Genomic DNA, 20,150 nt, shown 5'->3' on the forward strand with positions numbered 1-20,150 from the left:
ATGAGTGAAAGAAGGCACAAAGAGGCATTTGAACTCACTGTTCATAATTGTTTCTCTCCTATGTGGTCAGTCTTTTTATTTCCTTCTACCTGGATAACTAAAGATGTTGGCTGTTTTTTAAGTTACAAGGTATTTATTTATGTATTTATTTATGTTAAAGTTGTAATTTTTATTAGCTTTTTTTTTTGGTGGCAATGGCGAATATTGGTAAGATTATTAACTACTACTTAAAATCAATCTAGTATGTGAAACCCTCAGAATTGTTGCAGTATCTGTAAATCTGGTTCCTCAAGTAGTGAAGATTGAGTGTCATGGTGTGCCCTGAGGAGAGGGGGAGAGAGGTATAGCATGGATGGAAGGAGGACAACTGGGGCGCAATGGAAGTGCTCCACAAGATAGTGCAATAATGGACATGTCAGTGTACATCTAAAGTGTATAAAAGTCTATAAACTAAAATGTAAACTATAATGTAAAACATAAGGAAACTAAAAATTTAGAAATTTGTATAATCTAAAATATAAATAATAATGTAAACCAAAATGGAACCATGTTTGATAGCTATGTTTCAAAATTTGTACATCAGCTGCAGCAAATATAACATGAACATGTAAAGAGATCATTGCTGGGGAAAGGGGAAAAGGGTTTGATGTTGGATATCTGGGAGTCCCCTATATAGTGTATGTGAATTACTGCGATCTAAAACTTTTTTGAAGACAACATTTAAAATTAGAAGAAAAAAAAAAAAGAAAGGATGTGGACACTGAGGAAGAAATGAAAGTGTCTTGCCACTGTACATACAGGGCAACACCTATCACAGTGATGAAAAGCAAAACGTTAGAAACAAAGCTTTGTAATATTTTTCATTTTATTAATATACCAATTTATTTTTATTTTAGTATTTCTAAATTACTGTTTACTCTGTTTCTAAACTTTAAACCCATCACTGTATTTCAGTTTCCTATTAATTGAATTTGGCAATATATTAGGATTCATTGTTGAAGAAGTTTTGGACCACAGAAAGGTTCAACTATGGCAGGGGAGGAACTCTGGTGTGGGGTGTTATTGATGGGGGGCACGTGGGTGGGGGGAGTTCTCCAGAGCATGCATATAGGGAACATAAATATTTTAGGATATATGTTGGGTATTTTTATAGTAGTTACAGTTACAAGTGTCAACTGAGAGAGTGCTGAGTTCCCACCCGATGGAACAACAATAATCCCCCAAGTCCAAGGGCAAAGACCAGTGAAGAAGAATGGTCCAATGATGGGCCGTTGATATGGTTTAACTATGCTTATGAGCCTGTGTGCCTGAAATTTCAACCAGGCCTAGAGCTGCAGGATGCCTAAGAGTTACCTCCTGAGAGCCTCCATGTTGCTCAAATGTGGCCACTCTCTAAGCCAAACTCAGTATGTAAATGCATTACCTTCCCCCCAACGTGGGACATGACTCCTGGGGATGAGCCTCCATGGTGCCAAGGGATTACTACCAATCACTAACTGGTGAAGCAACTAGAAAGAGACCTTGAGTAAAAGAGTCAACTCAGACCAGCAGAATATCTCAGCCTACATGTTGGATCAAGTGTTAAAAACTGCTCTTTGACTTGAATAAAAGGGGGAAATGGCAAAGACAAATGACTTGATATGGCTAAGAGTCTTCCAAAAAGAGTCAGGAGGTCATCAGAGGGGTCATGCTTAACACATACCTCAGCAGAACCCCAGAAAAAAACAAAGTAGATACAACCCTAGGTACTGGTTATCCTGAAGGCTACAGAGATCCACAGGGTATATAGTCATGGCAGATGGATTTGGAGCTCTGTGCCATGTCAGAGGGCCCTACTTTGGAATTTGTGCTCCTGAGTATGACAGACCTGGACTCAGATGTGACTTTTCTATGCATGACTCTTCTGTCACTTTTAATGAACCTATGGTTGGCACTAGGGATGGTCCATACTCAGGAGACTTGAATTTCTGGACTTCCCATGTGCCAGCTGGGCCCTGAGCTTCCGCAGAGTGGTGACTCCTGCTCTCTGGGTCGTTGGTCTTACCCAGGTCAGATAATAGGGAGGTGAAGATGGTCAACCACCACACCAGGGAATCAAGAGTGCCTACAACTGTAAACGGAGGAATTGAATCCATCATCCATGTGGAATCTAAGCCCCCTCTTGATCTAGAGATGGAGGGGACATCACCATCCCAGGGTCCACAGAATGGAGGAATAAAATATGGACTAGAGTGGACTTACTGTTATTCTACTATAAAACTATTGTGACAAGTAATAGAAGAAATTTTAACATCGAGGTGGAAAAAGTGGCCGCAGTAGTTGCTGAGGCCTGGGAGAGGGTAGAAGAGATGTGATGTGGGGGCATTCTTGGAATTTTGAGTTGTCCTTAATGATATTGCAGGGTCAGATGCTGGATTTATATATCCTGCCATAACCCACTGAATCTACTGGGGGAGAGTGTGAACTACAGGGTAAACTATTATCTGTGTAGTGCAGCAGTGTCTCCAAATGTGTTCACCGAGTGTGATGAGAGTGCTGCAATGATGAGGGAGGTTGTTGGTGTGGGAGGAAGGGGGTGGGGGGGGTGGGGGGTATATAGGAACCTCTTATATTTTTTAGTGTAACTTTTTTGTATGATATATATACAAAAATACAATTTACAAAAATGTGGTGGGGGTGGGGTGTGGGTTATATGGGAACCTCTTATGTTTTTTATTTTTTAATGTAACATTCCTTGTGATCTATTAACTTTAATTTTAAAAATATCTTGCATAGAAAAAAAATTAAAAATCTAAAATAATACATGCACATGGTTAAAAAATATATCTGTAAAATAGAGATAATTCATTTCTTAACCCAAGAGTTGTTATGAGGATTACATGAAAACAAGGTTTACGTAAAGATTTTATTGGCACAGTGGCTGCAGGTGGTGAGCGCTCTTGTTAGACACCATAACAAGCTGTCCCTTGGCACCAAGGCCATGTGTAGGCTTTCGAATCATGAAGTATACAGTATTTAATAGGCCAAGGCACTAAACTAAACCCTTTAGGTGCATTTTCTCATGTATTCCTCACATAAATACTTTGAGATAAATTATTCCATTCCCAGTTTTTTTCAGATGATAGGCAGAAGGCCAAAAAGATTAAGTAGCTTGCCCAAGGTCACACATGAATAAATGTCTGAAGCAGAATTCAGGACAGATCAATGTGACTCCTTCACCCAGACTCTTAATGTTTATTAGTCTGCTTTTCTGGAAGTGTAAAGGTGCCCAGTTTAAAGTCATTCTTAAAAATGTGGAGAGTATCCAGCATGCAGCTGTAGGCCAATACTTGCTGTGTAGAAATAGAGCCCACTGGTGGTTACACTTCCCATTTTTCAAGAGAAAGCAAAATTCAGATGTGAACATCAAATCTTCCTATTTATAAATGAAGTAATTTTTTACACTATGCAGCCCAAACTAAAACATTTTTGACTGGGTGGACTGTGGGAGAGTGTGGGCTGTGGTGTGGACCATTGACCATGAGGTGCAGCAGTGCTCAGAGTGTATTCACCAAGTGCAATGAGTGTCTCATGATAGAGGAGGAGGTTGTTATAGGCGGAGGAGTGGAGTGAGGGAGGTGGGAGGTATATGGGGGTATATGGGAGGTATATTTTTTTAATGTTACATTAAAAAAATAAAAGGAAAAAAATCTTTGAAGGCAGTTCTAGATCAAAGGCTGCCAGTTTTTTAAGAAAATTAACATTTTACCAAAAAAATTTTACAAAAAAGGTGAAAGAATAGTAAACGAATTCCTGAATACCCTTCACATATTCCTCAGTATTAATGAACATTGTTTGTTTTGCTTTATCCTCTGTGTGGTGTGTGTGTGTATATATATATGTATGTATGTACGTATATGTATATTTGTATGTGTTTTTCCTGAGCCAGGCCATTTGAGAGTAAGTTGTGGTCATGATTGATGCCCCTTTACCCCTACTTCAGTATTATCTCACAGTGTCTGTGCGTCAGGAATTAGGTAGCAGTTTATCTAGATGATTCTAGCTCAGAGTCTCATAAGGTTGGTCTCATTAGTCAAGAGGTTGGCCAGGCTACCTTTAGTTGTCTGAGGCTCACTAATATGACTGGCCAAGTTAGTGCTGACTGTTGACAGGCCTTAATCTTTGCCAACTCCACCACTCCACAGGGCTTCTGAGTGTCCTCACATCATGGCAAGCTAGCATCCCCCAGAATAAGCAAGTCAAAAGAGAGTAAGACAGAAGCCACACTTTTTTTTTTTTTTGCAATGCCATTACTGGTAGCTCATGTGGGAAGCTGGTACTCAACCACTGATGTACATCGGCTACCCTGAGTTGTTTTTTTCATTTGTTTGCTTGTTTGTTTATAGGAGGCACTGGGAACCAAACCCAGGACCTCCCAAGTGGGAAGCAGGCGCTCAACTACTTGAGCCACATCCACTCCCCAGAAGCCACACTTTATGATCTAACCTGGGAAGCCACATTCCATCATTTCTCCAACATCCTGTTTCTTGCCCAGGTAGCTATATTCAGCACCTCAGGGGACTACAAAAGGGCTCGAATATAGTACAACCTTCAGGAGGTAAGAATCATTGGGAGCCAACTGGGAAATTGGCTACCACAGTCTATTTCCTAAAAACACAAACAAACAGAAGTTTCATCTTATATAACCACAGTACAATAATCAAAATTGGGAAGTTAGCATTGATACAATACTATTATCTACAGACCTTCTTGGATCATAATTCACATTCATGTCTCATGACTCTTTGGTATCCTTTAATTTGGAACCTTCCTCAGTCTTTCTTTATATTCCTGACATTGATGTTTTTGACAAGTACAAGTCAATCATTTTGTCAAATGTGTCTCAATTTGGGCTTGTTTGATGTTTCATCATGATTAGGCTAAAATTAAACATTTGTAGTGGGGATACCACTGAAGTAATGTTCGTCTGTTTTCGTGCACCTATCAGGAAGTACGCGAGGTCAGTTTGTCCCATTACTGGTGATGTTACTTCATCACTTATTTGGGGTGGTGTCTGTGAAGTTTCTCTTCCGTAGAGGTTTTTTAAAATTATTATTTTAATGTTTTTAACCCATTATATGCAAAATATTATTACTTCAACACTATGTAAACAGTTTAAACAATGAAATATTTTACATTAATTTTTTTGGCCATTTTCTAACTCTGGTGTGTTTTAAATTCTCAATTTGGACAAGTCTCAATTTGTACATTAAACTTTCATCAGAAACACTTGATTTGTATTTAGATTTCATAAATACAGTTGGAAAAAAATTTACACAACCAAATTTCAAACACACTTAAGTTTAAGTTGAGTATTAGTTTTTAAATTAAATAAAATTAAAGAACCATTCCTTGGTTGCACTAACAACATCTCAGGGGCCAAAAGCACACCTACAGGTGGCCACCGCCCTGTAATTATGTATCTTATAGGTAATACTTTGAGACTATGAAACTGTCAAACTCCAATTTTCATGCACTAGTTTTAGCTTGCATTGATGATTCCTGCCTGAATCAATTTTCATGACAATGATAACTGCCAGTTTTTTACTTAAAAATTTTTTTTCTCTTCCCTTCAGTATCCCCTATCCCCTATTGTCTGCTCTCTGTGTCCATTCACTGTGTGTTCTTCTTTGTCCACTCGCATTCTTGTCAGTGGCACCGGGAATCTGTCTTTTTGTTGCATCATCTTGCTGCGACAGCTCTCCCTGTGTGTGGTGCCACTCCTGGGCAGGCTGCGCTTTTTTTGTGTGGGGCAGCTCCTTGAGGGGTGCACTCCTTGCGCATGGGGCTCCCCTACATGGGTAACAACCCTGTGTGGCATGGCACTCCACTGCTTGTGGGCCAGTTAACCACATGGGTCAGAGGCTCTAGATTTGAACCCTGGACCTCCCACATGGTAGGTGGGTAGTCTTATCAGTTGAGCCAAATCTGCCTCCCTTTTGGCTTAAGTTTGAGTGTTGTTTTTACCATGTAGTATTATGGATTCTTGGCTCAGATAGTCTTTTCATTTTTTTTTTTTTAACATTTATTTATTTATTTCTCCCCCACCTTCCACTGTCTGCTCTCTGTGTCCATTTGCTGTGTGTTCTTCCATGTCTGCTTGTATTCTCATTGGGCAGCTCCGGGAACCAATCCTGGGACCTTCTGGAGTGGGAGAGAGGTGATCATTCTCTTGCACCACCTCAGCTCCCTGGTCTGTTGTGTCTCTTATTGTGTCTCCTCTGTTTCTTTTTGTTGCATCATCTTGCTGCATCAACTTTCTGCGTGGGCCAGCACTCCTCGTGGGGCAGCACCCCACATGGACCAGCACTCCATGTGGGCCAGCTCACCACACGGGCCAACTTGCCTTCACTGGGAGACCTGGGGTATCGAACCCTGGACCTCCTATATGGTAGATGGGAGCCCAATTGCCTGAGCCACATCCGCTTCCCGTCAGCCTTTCTTACATGTCAATTTATTCATACATAAATTAAGGATAATATAGTACATCCTTCAGAAGGTTGTTGGTGAAGATTACATTAGATAATGCAAGGAAAGCACTTGGTATAGCATCTGATCCATAGTAAACACTCGACCAATGTTAGGTATTGGGGGGACTGTGTTGGTTGCCCATCCAGCAGCATCCAACCTAACAGAGCCTGAGTAGTAGTCGGATATTTAGCACTCCCACCTGCTAAACTGACCTTCAGATTCAACAATGGACTTAGTCTTTTGTGTGTGTGTATGTGTGTGCATGGAAGAGAAAAGAATTTTATTAACAATGTTGCAAGAAGGGGCACACGACCTGGATATAATGGCTGGTGCACCAAACAGTCAGAAGCACTGATGTTTATACCCTAAACCTATCTCGCAGATTCCTCCTGGGTTCCCCATTGATTGGGTATTTCAGGGGTTACAGCCTATCAAATTGTCTAAGTTCCACGGTTCCTGCTCTCAATCACTGCTCCTGTGCTCTCTACACCCTGGCGGGCTGGGCGGGCTCGGCCTGGACTTAGTCTTTTGAGGAGTAACCTCACTTTCCTTGCCTTCTCTTCCCTTGCTTTAAGATACTGAGACATCAGGGGAGGTCTGTTAGTAATATGGCTCCTGGGACATATTCCTAAGAGAGCTACAAGTAGAGATGCTCTTTCTTTCTCTCTCAATACTGGAAACAGAGGAGCGGAACAGGAGCGGGAGAGAGCAGAGAGAGCAAAGGAAAGAGAAAAAGCATGAAATAAACTCAGTATGCATAAACGCCCACAGCTCCATGTGAGATGTGATGCCTGGATAACTGGTTCATGGTTGTAACAGCCACAGCCACCATCCTACCAGCCTAGGGTGAAGCCGACACCTACGATAGCAAAGAAAATGGAAAAAAATCTTAGATTCTGAATAACTCACCCCTGAAGCCTGCTGAGTGAGACCATAAATGTCCTTATTAATGTTAATATTAATAAATGCCTTATTAATGAAACCAGTTTGAATAGGCATTTTCTGATGAAGTTGAAAGCATCCTAACTTTAGAGGTGTTAACATCAGTTTTATTATTAAGGTGAGTAAGCGCCAGTGGCCTTACGCAAAATAATGGGAATAGCATCCTAAGGAAAGAATAAGGTAGGTAGAGCAAAATTGCATGAGCAGCAGCTGAGGGAGATGCGAGTACATGCCCTTCTCCCCCATGGGGACTCCTAGCTGCTAGAAAGGGGTCTGAGGTTCTACAGGAGGCTGAGGCAGTGACAGATGGAGGATAAGGAAAGGCAATCGAGAGAGTGAAATTCAAGTCTATCGGTGCAAACTCATTTGTACTCATATTCAGGTAATCCCATTGAAAATATTTCAAATTATAGTCTGAGTGCTGCTGTAAGGAAGATACCGTGAGGTGCTGAGAATTGGAGGGCACAGATGAATGAGAGTTATCTTGTAGAGAAGCAAAGACACATTCACAAACAACTGACCAAATATGACAATAGCCATAAATGATAGAAACAAAATGCAGCATGGGCACAGAAGTAAAAAGTGCTTCTATGTGAGGCCCCATACCAATCAAGACAGCAGAGTAAGAAGCTTCAGGGCTCTGTCCCACCACAGACGTTTTGAACAACCAGCAAGAATTGGCAGAAACATCTTTCTCAAAGCTCCAGAAAACAGCTAAAGAACTGTAGCAACAGGATGAATGCTGAATCAAGAAAATGGCTACTGAAAAGTGGTAGACTCTTGTGGAACCCTGACTGGCCACTCCTACTCTCTCAACAGCTGAGTAAAGAGCTGGCCTGTGCTCCCAGTGTGAATCTCTGGTCCCAGTTCTGGAGGCAGCAGAATAACCCTCATGCAAACACTGGGAACCTGCGTGTCTGGCCCAAGCTGTCTGGTGGCGGCCCGAGGAACTCGCCATCCCAGAACGTGCCCTGCATGGAGAAGGCAGCTCACAGAGGTCTCCTCCAGAACACTGTGGGACAGCAGTCAAGTCATGCTGCCAGGTACAAGGGGTTGCTGGCTGTAGGATATACAGTCCAGTGCCCAGGGCCACAAGGAAACTTTTCTAGGGAAGAGAGGACATTCCTATCCACTTAAACAGGGAAATTTCTAGTGCCAAATGCACACACCCAAGAGAAAGGACCGGGGAGGCCCCTACCCTCTGGCCTGGAACTACTGTTTAAACTCATTTTATGGATAAGCCTTGGAGGAGCTCACTGGCACAGGGCCATCTGAAAAGACTGGAAAAGGTGTTCCTTTTTTTTTTTTAACGCCTGGCATTCAAGGTGTAGGGAGATGGAAGTGGACTTGGCGCAATGGATAGGGCATCTGCCTACCACATGGGAGGTCCGCAGTTCAAGTCCTGGGCCTCCCTGACCCATGTGCAACTGGCTCATGCACAGTGCTGATGCACGTAAGGAGTGCCCTGCCACGTAGGGGTGTCCCCATGTAGGGGAGCCCCACGCGCAAGGAGTGCGCCCCGTAAGGAGAGCCGCTCAGCGCGAAAGAAAGTGTAGCCTGTCCAGGAATGGTGCCGCACACACGGAGAGCTGACACAACAAGATGACGCAACAACAACAACAAAAAAAGGTGTAGGGGGAGCTAGAGCCCAATAGTTAAATGGCCAAAGCATCCTGGATACTTCTTGGCCATATCTGAGAAACAATGACCCAGCATAGCTGCACTCAGCTTCCGGGGGATGGGCTTGGTCCCGACCAGCACATACGCCAGCTAATCAGTACATGTAACATGACAGGTATGCCACTGTAAGAACCAATCATGTATTCTAATAGCAGTGACATAAAAGCAGCTCCCATGTGAACAGAGGAGCAGAGCAGGAGAGAGTAGAGAGGGAGCAAAGGAAAGAGAAAAAGCATGAAATAAACTCAGCATGCATAAACTCCCCGCAGCTCCACATGCCTTTTTCTTTGCCAACGGCCCTGACTCCCCCCACTCTGGCTGAAGAGCTTGAACCTGACATTTGGTGTAGTCAGCAGGATCCTCTGAGCACAGTGAGCAGATCTTCAGGTCTTTAGTATCCAGTGGTGGTGATTTTCCTGTAATAGGCCCCTCCAAAAAGTTGGGATATAGTTCATCCCACTCCAGAGTCTATTGCAAAGGCACTGGAATCTTTGGGAGTTGTGTTACCCCTTTCCCAAAAGAAATGAGCTGGGAAAGTGCCCTGGTTATTCCTGACTCTACCGTGGGAACAGCACAAGGAAATGTTGGCTGCACAAGCCCGTGTTCAGAGACAGGGTGGTAGGAAGAACTGGAGGCCTGCCCGAGTCGTTGGAGAAGGAGGCAGCTCTGAGGGAGGCCAGTGGTACTGTGAGTGCTCACGATGAGCCCCGGGCAGCGTCCCCACACCGCCCCCAGAGCTCTGTGTCTGATGATATGGCACAAGGCTGGGGAGCTCCCCAAAACTGTTAATAACTGGGCCACTTATATGGACCTGGTTCAGATTATGCATAAGATGAGAATGCACCAAATGATGTTCCAGGCCAAATATACAGGCCCAGGCAGTGAACTCTTTTCCACCTGTAGGAAGATCATTATTCTGGCTACAGTTCCTCCAGGTACTTTTGGTTCCTTAGCAGCCCTTTTAGCCCAGAAAGCAGGACCTCAGAGTGAGGCTGATAGGTTAAAAGGCCCTCCCCTTCCGGAGCAGCACGAGGAGGAAGCCATATGGGGAGGGCGAGGGACCAGCCCAACTTGGGCCCGGGGAGCAAGTCCCTGGGGCTGCTGAAAATGTCTCAACAAATGTGGGCAGACCTCATTGCTACTGGTGTAGAGCCAGGTAATTAGTTTAGCAGCCAAATGAGGGGCTATTAGCCCTCTGGAAGAAGTTAACACTGGAATAGCAGTACACAAAATTGTGGGGAAAAGGCCCCCACTAAAAGGATGTCCTCTCTGTTTACAAAATGTTTTACGGACAAACCCAGAGAACGATGTTTATGAAGGTTGACAAGTAGGTCGACGAACCCAATTAGGGAGGTTGGAGGACCAGAGGCTGCACATAAAGTTAGCAATTTACTGGTCCCCCTGTAATGTGCAACAAGTTTTGGCCCTAGTGGATACAGGGGCCAATTGCACTTTAATTTACAACAATCAAGACCGCTCTGAGGGACCCTGTCATGGATTGATGGTTATGGGGGACAGTCGATCTGTGTGCAGCAAACTTCTGTAGAGTTAGGCATTGGGCAGTTACCCCCACAAGACTGTTTAGTGTACATTTCTGCAATTCCAGAGTACATCTTAAGTACAGACCTTCTTCCCGCACTGACTCTTGCAACTACACAAGGAGAGTTCTTGTGGGTATGTGTAGTAAGCATGTGGTGCGTGGGCATCTGCACCGTTCTCCAGCCATTCTCCTCTGCCCTTGGCATGTAGTCACTGTGAAGCAATACCGTTTACCCAGACACCATGATGAAATAAGCCAAACTGTTGCCTTATTAGGTCAAGCAGGAATTATACAACCAATACAAAGTCCCTTTAACCCCCCCCGTGTGGCCTGCCCAGAAGCCTAACAGAATGTGGCACATGAGGGTAGATTATCATGAACTGAACAAGGTGACTTCACCTTTACATGTACCAGTCCCATCAGTGACTGAGATCATGGATCAGCAATCACATGTCTTAAGACAATATTATTATGTTGTAAATTCGGCTAATACTTTTTTCTCTGTAAATATTGCACCAGAGAGTCAAGAACAATTTGCCTTTACATAGAAGGAATGCCAGTAGCCTTTTCAGAGCTTCCACATAGGTATATCCATAGCCCAACCATCTGTCATGGTTTGATTGCTCAGGATCTCTCTACTTAGATGCATAAATCCTCTGTTCATCTATTTCATTATGTTGATGATGTTATGCTAACCTCTGATTCTCTTTCAGATTTAGAAGAAGCAGCCAAAGACCTACGAGATAGGCTGACAACAAGAGGTTAGGCAGTCAACAAAGCAAAAGTCCAAGGGCCTGGAGCATCTGTCAAATTCTTAAAAGTTATTCAGTCAAGTAAGACAAAAGTTATCCCTGAAGCAGTAATAAATAAAGTACAAGCGTACCCTGGACCTCCTACTGTAAAACATCTACAAACATTTACTAAGCTATTAGGATATTAGAAAGTGTTTATACCTCCTTTGGCACAGATAGTCTGCCCCTTGTATGCCCTCCAGAAGAAGGGAAGTGTTTAAGATTAAACTGATACCCATGAACACTGCTTTTTGAGCTGCCAAACAGGCAGTTGGTCAGGCTTAGGCCTTGCAAGTTATTGATCATTCCCTGCCTTTCCAAGTTAAAGTCGCCTGCCGTGCTGAGTATGGCTGGGGTCTTTGGCAGACCCATAGGAAACGCAGGGTACCCATAAGAGTCTAGTCTCAAAACCCCGCTATTCTCTCATTGAACACCAGTTAGCAGCAGTGTATGCCACCCTTCAGGCATGTAAAGTGCTTACAGAACTACAAGTCCTAGTACAAACCTCCCTCTCTGTAACAAAATGGGTACCTTTGTAGTTGAATACCCCCAAAATTGGGAAAGCTCAGACACCCACATTGGCCAAATGGAGCACATATCTAGAACAGCAGACAACGTTACATACTAGCACCATCTGCAAAGTTACAAGAAGTGTTAAAACCAATAAAGTTTCAAATTAATCCCTCAGCCAAAGGGCTTCCTAGTCCCCAGGCTTTAGAGCCTAGCCTAGCAAAAATAAAAAGGACACTATTCCCAGCATGGCATACAGATGAGTCCAGCAAAAGCATAGCAATGTCTTAAACCACTGTAGGTGTCCAAGCGGATACAAAAAAATATTTTACTTAAAGCCAAATTTAGTCAAAGCAGCCAATGGGCTACACTAAGAGCTGTTTAGCTAGTTATAATGCATGAACCCGGCCCCCTTACTGTGAATACAAACAGTTGGGCCATATACAAAGCACTAACTTTATGGCTGCCCCAGTGGGAGCAGCAAGAATGGATAATTGGTAAAAAAAACCTCTCTGAAAACAAAATTTGTAAAAGAACTTATAGTCCAAAGGACAAAAATGCAGAGTGACTGTTTATCATGTTGCAGGGCATAAACCTTTCATAAACCCAAGAAATAACACTGCAAACAGTCTAGCACAAGTAAGAGCTTTATACCATCCAACAGACGGATGCGCCGCCTGGTTACATAAGCACATGAAACATGTGAAGTTTCGAACCCTCCTGCAGACAGCCAGGCAATATAGCATCCCATTAACAACTACAGATGCAATGAACACTGTAACAACCTGTAAGCTATGTGCTAAACAATACCCACATAGACATTGGGTGCCCATGAGAAAAAAGGTCGTAAAACAAAGAGATAAACCCCAACAGGTATGGCAAATAAACTATAATGAACCCCTGCCCTCTGAAAAAGAATATAAGTTCCTATTCATAGCAATAAATACTAATACAAGTTTAGTTTATGGCCTTCCATTCCAAATAGCCACCCAAGAAAGAACTATTGTAACACTGAATGTTTTAAGTGCCCTGTATGGGCATCCTCTTGAAATGTGGAGTAATAAAAACACCCATTTCACAAGTTCCAACATGCAAACCTAGACAAAAAATGAAAACATTGATTAGCATTTACATGTTCCATGTCAACCACAAGCTGCAAACATGATTGAACAGTATAACACTTTATTATAAAACAAATTACGCATGATGTCTCCAAAAGAGCCGACCTTGCAGGAGTAGGCTACCCGCCTGCTGTGGGCAGTATGCCTTCTCAACGAGCAGCTGCATCAAACAGGGCAGTCGCCCCTGAACTTAGTTATACAGAAACATGCTTTACCTTTACATGTAATAATAAATACCTCAAACTCTTTCATTTTCTGAAGTTTTAAATAAAACTTTATTATTGTCTGCTCCCACTGCCTTGAAGTCAAGACAAACAGCAGTGTGAACATAGCCATGGACTGTTGTAACTAAGTCCCCACTTGAAAAGCTGTCCTGTTACCATATAGAAACGACATAAAAAAGGAATTAATTGTGACACCATGGGTTTGTAAATAGCCATCTGAAGTAGGAGTTGCACTGCCTGAAAACTCAGGGGGAACCCTTCTAAGAGAAACTTTTGTCTTACAAATGTGGCCCATACCACTGCTCCCAGTGGAGCTATCCCCTTTGTGGTCAACTTTAGTGCAGGAAAACAAAACATGGTATTTCAAACCAGGGCGGCCACCAATGCCTGCCACCATTCTGTCCCAAGATCAACAGGTCACATGCATATTGTCTGAGAAACGTAATTTACCTCTCATGGTATCTTTCGCCCTACTGTCTTTCCGCCCAAGTTAACAGCAGCCAATACTGTACTGTCATGGACTCATACCTATACCCGTGTTCACAACATAACCCAGTGCTGGGTATGCACTAACCTACCAGCAAAAAGAGCAAAAAGCCTTCCGTGGACCATCGCCCTGGCAGCCCAGGCTAATTAAACATAGCTTCAGACAACCAACCAGTCTATACCAAAATGGGAAACAATTCGAAAACAAACAAAGCACTACTCCACAAATATATAAACAATACCTGCCCCCCCAGTGGGTTATGCTATCTATAATGGGTAAAAGTAACTTCCAGCTAACCATATAACATTAAGGGAAATAGTACCCCAGGGTATTGAACAGTATGCCAATGATTCCCAGAAAACAGTGGGTAGACAACCCCCCCACCCCAGTTTCTTTGTAATTGTACTATAGTCAATAGTCAAACCAAAGTAACATTAAAAAATAAATAAAGAGAGAAAAAAAAACCCCAAACAGCAAAAAAAAAAAAAAAAAAAAAAGGGTGGGGGTGGGGGTGGGGGGATACGGGAACCTTTTAAATTTTTTGAATGTAACAGTAAAAAAATAAAGAGAAAAAATATATAATCTCAAACTGCAAAAAAAAAAAGTTAAACCAAATATTGGTGAAACAGGGTCAAATAAGTGAGAACCAAGCCTACAGATAGGTTTCCCTCTGGATATTTATGATTGTGTGGGCATTATGAATAGCCATACCTGCTTGCTGATTGGACCAGATGTTGTACCTGAGAACAGCCCTATATCCCTGAATATATGTATAAATATCTTCTAGAAGTTCCCCATAATTGGGATTAGTATACCATCACTGGCACAGAGAGAAAAAAGCAACGTAGGGAAAGCAGATGTGGCTCAAGTGATAGAGCATCTGCCTGCCATATGGGAGGACCCAGATTCAATCCCTGGAGCCTCCTGGTGAAAAAGAAGAAGAGGAAGCATGCCTGCATGGCAAGTCAGTACCTGTGCGAGTGCCCGCATGGTGAGCGCAAGTGCCCACGGGATGAGCCAGTGCCCGCGCAAGTGTCTGCATGGTGAGCCAGAGCCCACGCCAGTGAGTCATGCAGCAAGATGATGACGCATCAAAAGAGAGACAAAGGGAGAGTCCAGGTGAAGCGCAGTAGAAACCAGGAACTGAGGTGGCACAATTGACAGGGAAACCTCTTTCCACATCAGGGGTCTCCAGGATCGAATCCCAGTGAATCCTAGAGGAGAGAAAATGAGAAGAGAAGACAACAGAGACAGCAAAAACAGCAGGACAGGAGGACGGAAAGAGGGGAAAGTAAATAAATAAATTTGGAAAAAAAAAAAAAGGCAACATAGTTTTGCCCACTTGCTCTTTTCCTACCTAAAGGGAGTACTATTAAAGTAAAGTTAGGGAAGTGGATATGGCTCAACTGAGAAAGCATCCGCCTGCCACATAGGAGGTCCAGGGTTCTGATCTGTGTGGTGAGGTGGCTCATGCTCAGTGCTGATGTGCACAAAGAATGCTGTGTCATTCAGGGGTGTCCCCTGTGTAGGGGAGCCCCATGCGCAAGGAGTGCACACTGCAAGAAGAGTCACCCGGCACGACAAAAGCACAGCCTGCCCAGGAGTGTCGCCACACAAACGGAGTGCTGAAGCAGCAAGATGATGCAACAAAAAGAGATGTAGTTTCCCAGTGCCCCCAGTGCCACCAGATAATGCAAGTGGACACAGGAGAACACACGGCGAATGGACACAGAGCAGACAACGGTGGGGGGTGGGGGGGGAAGGAGGGGAGGAAAGGGAAGAGAAATAAATAAAAAATGAATCTTTAAAAAAGTAAATAAAATTAAAAGCTTTAGCTCAGGATACTGTACAGGCATTCAATCAGTCTGAACATGCATTAGCTTTAAAAATAAATGAAACCATGCAAATACAAAAAATAGTTCTACAGAATTGGATAGTTTTAACTTTAATTACAGAGAAGCGGACGTGGCTGAACTGATAGAGCGTCTTTCTACCATATGGAGGGTCCAGGGTTCTATACCCAGGGCCTCCTGACCCATGTGGTGAGCTGGCCCATGCACAGGGCTGCCATGTGCAAGGAGTGCCATGCCTACAGAGACCCACAGGTTCTATGGTCATGGCAGATGGAGTTCAGTGCCATCTCAGTTGACCCTACTTTGGAGTTTGTGTTTCTGTGTGACAGAGCTGGACTTAGATGTGATCTTTGTCCACAAGCCTCTCCTGTTACTTTTACCAGAACTGTGGTTGGTGCTGGGGTTTAATGTATACCCAGGGGACCTGAATCTCTGGACTGACCATGTGATAACCAGGCCCTGAGCCTCAACAGACTTGCAACTCCTACACTCTGGTTTGTTGGACTTACCCCACTCATCTAACACGGAGGTGAAGAAGGTCAACCACCACACCAGGGAGCCAAGAGTGCCTACAACTGAAAGCAGGACAATTGCATCCAGCATCCATGTGGAATCTAAGCCCCCTCTTGATATAGATGTGGAGAGGACACAACCATTCTAAGGTCCACAGGATGGAGGAATAGAGTATGGATTAGAGTGGACTTACCGATATTCTATTCATGAACTATTGTGATTAGTAATCAAAGAAAATGTGGCATTGGTGTGGAGAAAGTGGCCATGGTGGCTGCAGGGGGTAGGGAGTAGGAGGAAGAGAAGAGATGTGGAGGCGTTTTCAGGACTTGGAGTTGTCCTGAGTGGTGCTGCAGGGACAGTTACTGGACATTGTGTGTCCTCCCATGGCCCACTGGGTGGACTGTGGGGGAGTGTGGGCTCTGATGTGCACTGTTGACCATGGGGTGCAGCGGTGCTCGGAGATGTATTCCCCAAATGCGGTGGATGTCTCATGATGATTGGGGAGGTTGTTTACGGGGGGAGGAGTGGGGTGAGGGGGGTGGGGGGTGTGTGGGGACCTCATATTTTTTGAATGTAGCATTGAAAAAGTAAAGACAAATTAAAAAAAAAAAAGGAAAAGACCCTGTCCATCATATCAAAAGATTAGCAAACAAACATTAGTTTATATGTTTAGATTAAAATTAAATGTTAAAAAAAAAAAAGGAGTGCCATGCCACGCAGGGGTTTTCCCCTGCATAGGGGAGCCCCACGCTAAAGGAGTGCACTCCGCAAGGAGAGCTGCCCTGTGTGAAAAAAGTGCAGCCCACCCAGGAGTGGCGCCATGCACACAAGGAGAGCTGAAGCAGCAAGATGATGTAACAAAAAAAGACGCAGTTTCCCAGTGCTGCCTGATAATTCAAGTGGAAGCTGAAGAACACACAGCAAATGGACACAGAGCAGACAAGGGCGGTGGGGGGGGGGGAAGGGAAGAGAAATAAAATAAAACTTAAAAAAATAAAATAAATTTAATTACAGGGAAGCAGATTTGGCTCAATGGATAGAGCATCCACCTATCACATGGAAGGTTCAGGGTTCAAACCAGGGCCTCCTGACCCATGTGGTGAGCTGGCCCACGTGCAATCCTGGTGCACACAAGGAGTGCTGTGCCACACAGAGGTGCCCACCAAGTAGGGGAGCCCCACTCACAAGGAGCGCGCCCCGTAAAGAGAGCTGCCCCATGCAAAAGTGCAGCCTGCCCAGGAGTGGTACCGCACACATGGAGAGCTGATGCAAGAAGACGCAACAAAAAGAGACACGGATTCCCGGTGCCACTGACAAGAATACAAGCAGACACAGAAGAACACAGCAAACAGACACAGAGAGCAGACAACTGGGGGAGGGGGGAGAAATAAAGAAAAAATAAATCTTAATAAATAAATAAATTTAATTACAGCTGCACGAGAGAACATGCGCTCTCACACAATGTTGTGTATATATACCTGATGATCAAAAATCTGTATATTCAACCTTGCAAAAAATGAACCACAAAGTCCTAAACATATAACACATGGCAAAATACTCTGTAAAAGTGTAGTGAGAGCATCTGAAATCCACTTGGAAATAGGTTATGTTAATCAACATTAATTTTGTAACTTTCTGAGTTATGTTTTGTTGTACCTTATATTGTTGCTGTGGCCTTTGGGCCCAGAGTATAGCTCTGTGAGAGGGAGCCCTTAAAATGTCAGCCATTTAAGGGATAGAATGTAGGAGGAGATAGAGCCTAATGGACAGCCAAAGGGTCCTGGACACTTAGTGGCCATATCCGGGAAACAATGACATTGCATAACTGCACTCAACTTCCAGAAGATAAGCTTGGTCCCAACAAGCACATACACCAGCTAATCAGTATATGTAACATGATAAGTAGGCCACTATAAGAACCAATCATATATTCTAATAACATAATAATAACATAAAAGCCACTCCCATGTAAACAACAGAGTGGAACAAAAACAAAAGAAAGCAGAGTAAGAGCAAAAAAATACCCATAAAATAAACTCAATATGCATAAACTCCTCACAGCTCCACATGCCTTTTTAATTGCCAATGGCCCTAATGGCCCCACTGTGGCAGAAAAGCTCAAACCTAACACAAAGAAAGTTCTGTTATAATATAACTGGATACTAGCAAAGAAATAGACACCTCAGTGTCTAAATTCCAGCACTAACACAATAAAATATCAAAATGTCCTGGTTGCAACAAAAGATTATAAAACATACAAAGAAAGAGAAAGTGATGGTCCAAAAGAAAAGATGGAAACATTAGAAATCATGAATGAGGAGAACCAGACCTGGGACATTCCAGACAAAGATTTTAAACAAATGGTCCTTGAGGTAGTTTGAGATTATTTATGAATTTCAAAAAGAAGAGATTATGTTTGTAAACTGGTGTTTTGCTCTGGGCATGATACCCTTTGATTGTATTAGATTTAGCTGAGATAGCTTTGGTTAAATTATGTTAAGATTAGGGCAATGTCAGTAGAGTGTAACTCCATTTGAGTCCCTGCCCCCTTCGTGGGCTATATAAATGGACACTCAGTCAAGGAGACACAAAGAAGTAGATATACAGAGAAGATAAACAGAGAAAGAGACAGCTCCATAGATAGGGCAGAGGCCCCAGGAAGAGAGATGAGCCATTAGCCTGATAACTTACAGCTGACCTTGTGAAGAGACAGAGCAGCTGAGCCTGGAAAGAAATGAGCCCTGAGAAGAGATGAGCCTTATGCCAGCCTACAGTTGAGATCACGAGAAGCTGGGCCCACAGAGCCTTAAGGGAAAGAGGAAGGCTGAACCCTTGCAGATGTCACCCTACATTTTGCTTCAACATGTGACAACAGACTTTGGTGAGGAACTAACCTTGAGTTGAACTCTTTAGGGCCTTGTAAGTTTTTACCCCAAATAAATACCCTTTATAAAAGCCAACAGATTTCTGGTTGCATTGTTCATAGGAAATGTCCATGGAAGTGTATATTCAGGGAGTATGATGTATGTAACCTGCTCTCAAATGAAAGTAAATAGAATGATATGGCAAAGGTGGCAAAATGTTAAAATTGGTGGATCTGGGTGTCTGAGGTGGTGGGGATATGTTGTTCTCTGAATGGGGTTTGTATTATTTTTTTGCAACTATTCTGTAAGTTTGGAGATAAGAAAATTCTGGCTGGTTTTAGGCAAAGCAAGTTATTTATTTTTAAAGAATTATTATTTCTCTCACCTTCCACCCCTGCCTCTGTTGTCTGCTCTCTGAGTCCATTTGCTGTGTTCTTCTGTTGTCTGCTTGTATTCTTGTCAGGTGGCCCCGGGAATCTGTATCTCTTTTTGTTGCATCATCTTGCTGCATCAGCTCTCCATGTGTGTGGTGCCATTCTTGGGCAGCCTGTACTTTTTTCACACAGGTCGCTCTCCTTGTGGTGCACACTCCTTGCACATGGGGCTCCCCTACGCGGGGGACACCCCTGCGTGGCATGGCACTGCTTGTGCGCATCAGCACTGCATGTGGGCCAGCTCACCACACAGGTCAGGAGGCCCTGGGTTTGAACCCTGAACCTCCCTTATGGTATGTGGACACCCTATCAGTTGAGTCAAATCTGCTTCCCTGCAAATTGTCTTTTGACTAGAGTTGAAGGGAGATAGAGGAGGAATAGTTGAGTAAAATGGAGGATTAAGGTCAGACTGTAGAAGGCCTTGGGCTTCATTTGGTAGTCAAATTGGAGACACTGAAGGGCATTTCAGTTTGTTAGATTTACTTTGTTAAAAAATGGGAGACTCATTCTGTGACCGCAAACTAGATGGTACCATCACCATCCACTGGCAGTGTATTCAAATTTTAGACTCAAAACCCAGATATATATTAGTGCCAGCCTTGCAACACTGACACTAATAAAGACCACTAAACTTCAGAATACAGTGGCCCCTTCCTTTCTCCTGAGTACGAACAGATAAAA

This window comes from Dasypus novemcinctus, chromosome 1 (assembly GCF_030445035.2).
Source record: "Dasypus novemcinctus isolate mDasNov1 chromosome 1, mDasNov1.1.hap2, whole genome shotgun sequence".
In the NCBI taxonomy this organism is placed as follows: Eukaryota; Metazoa; Chordata; class Mammalia; order Cingulata; family Dasypodidae; genus Dasypus; species Dasypus novemcinctus.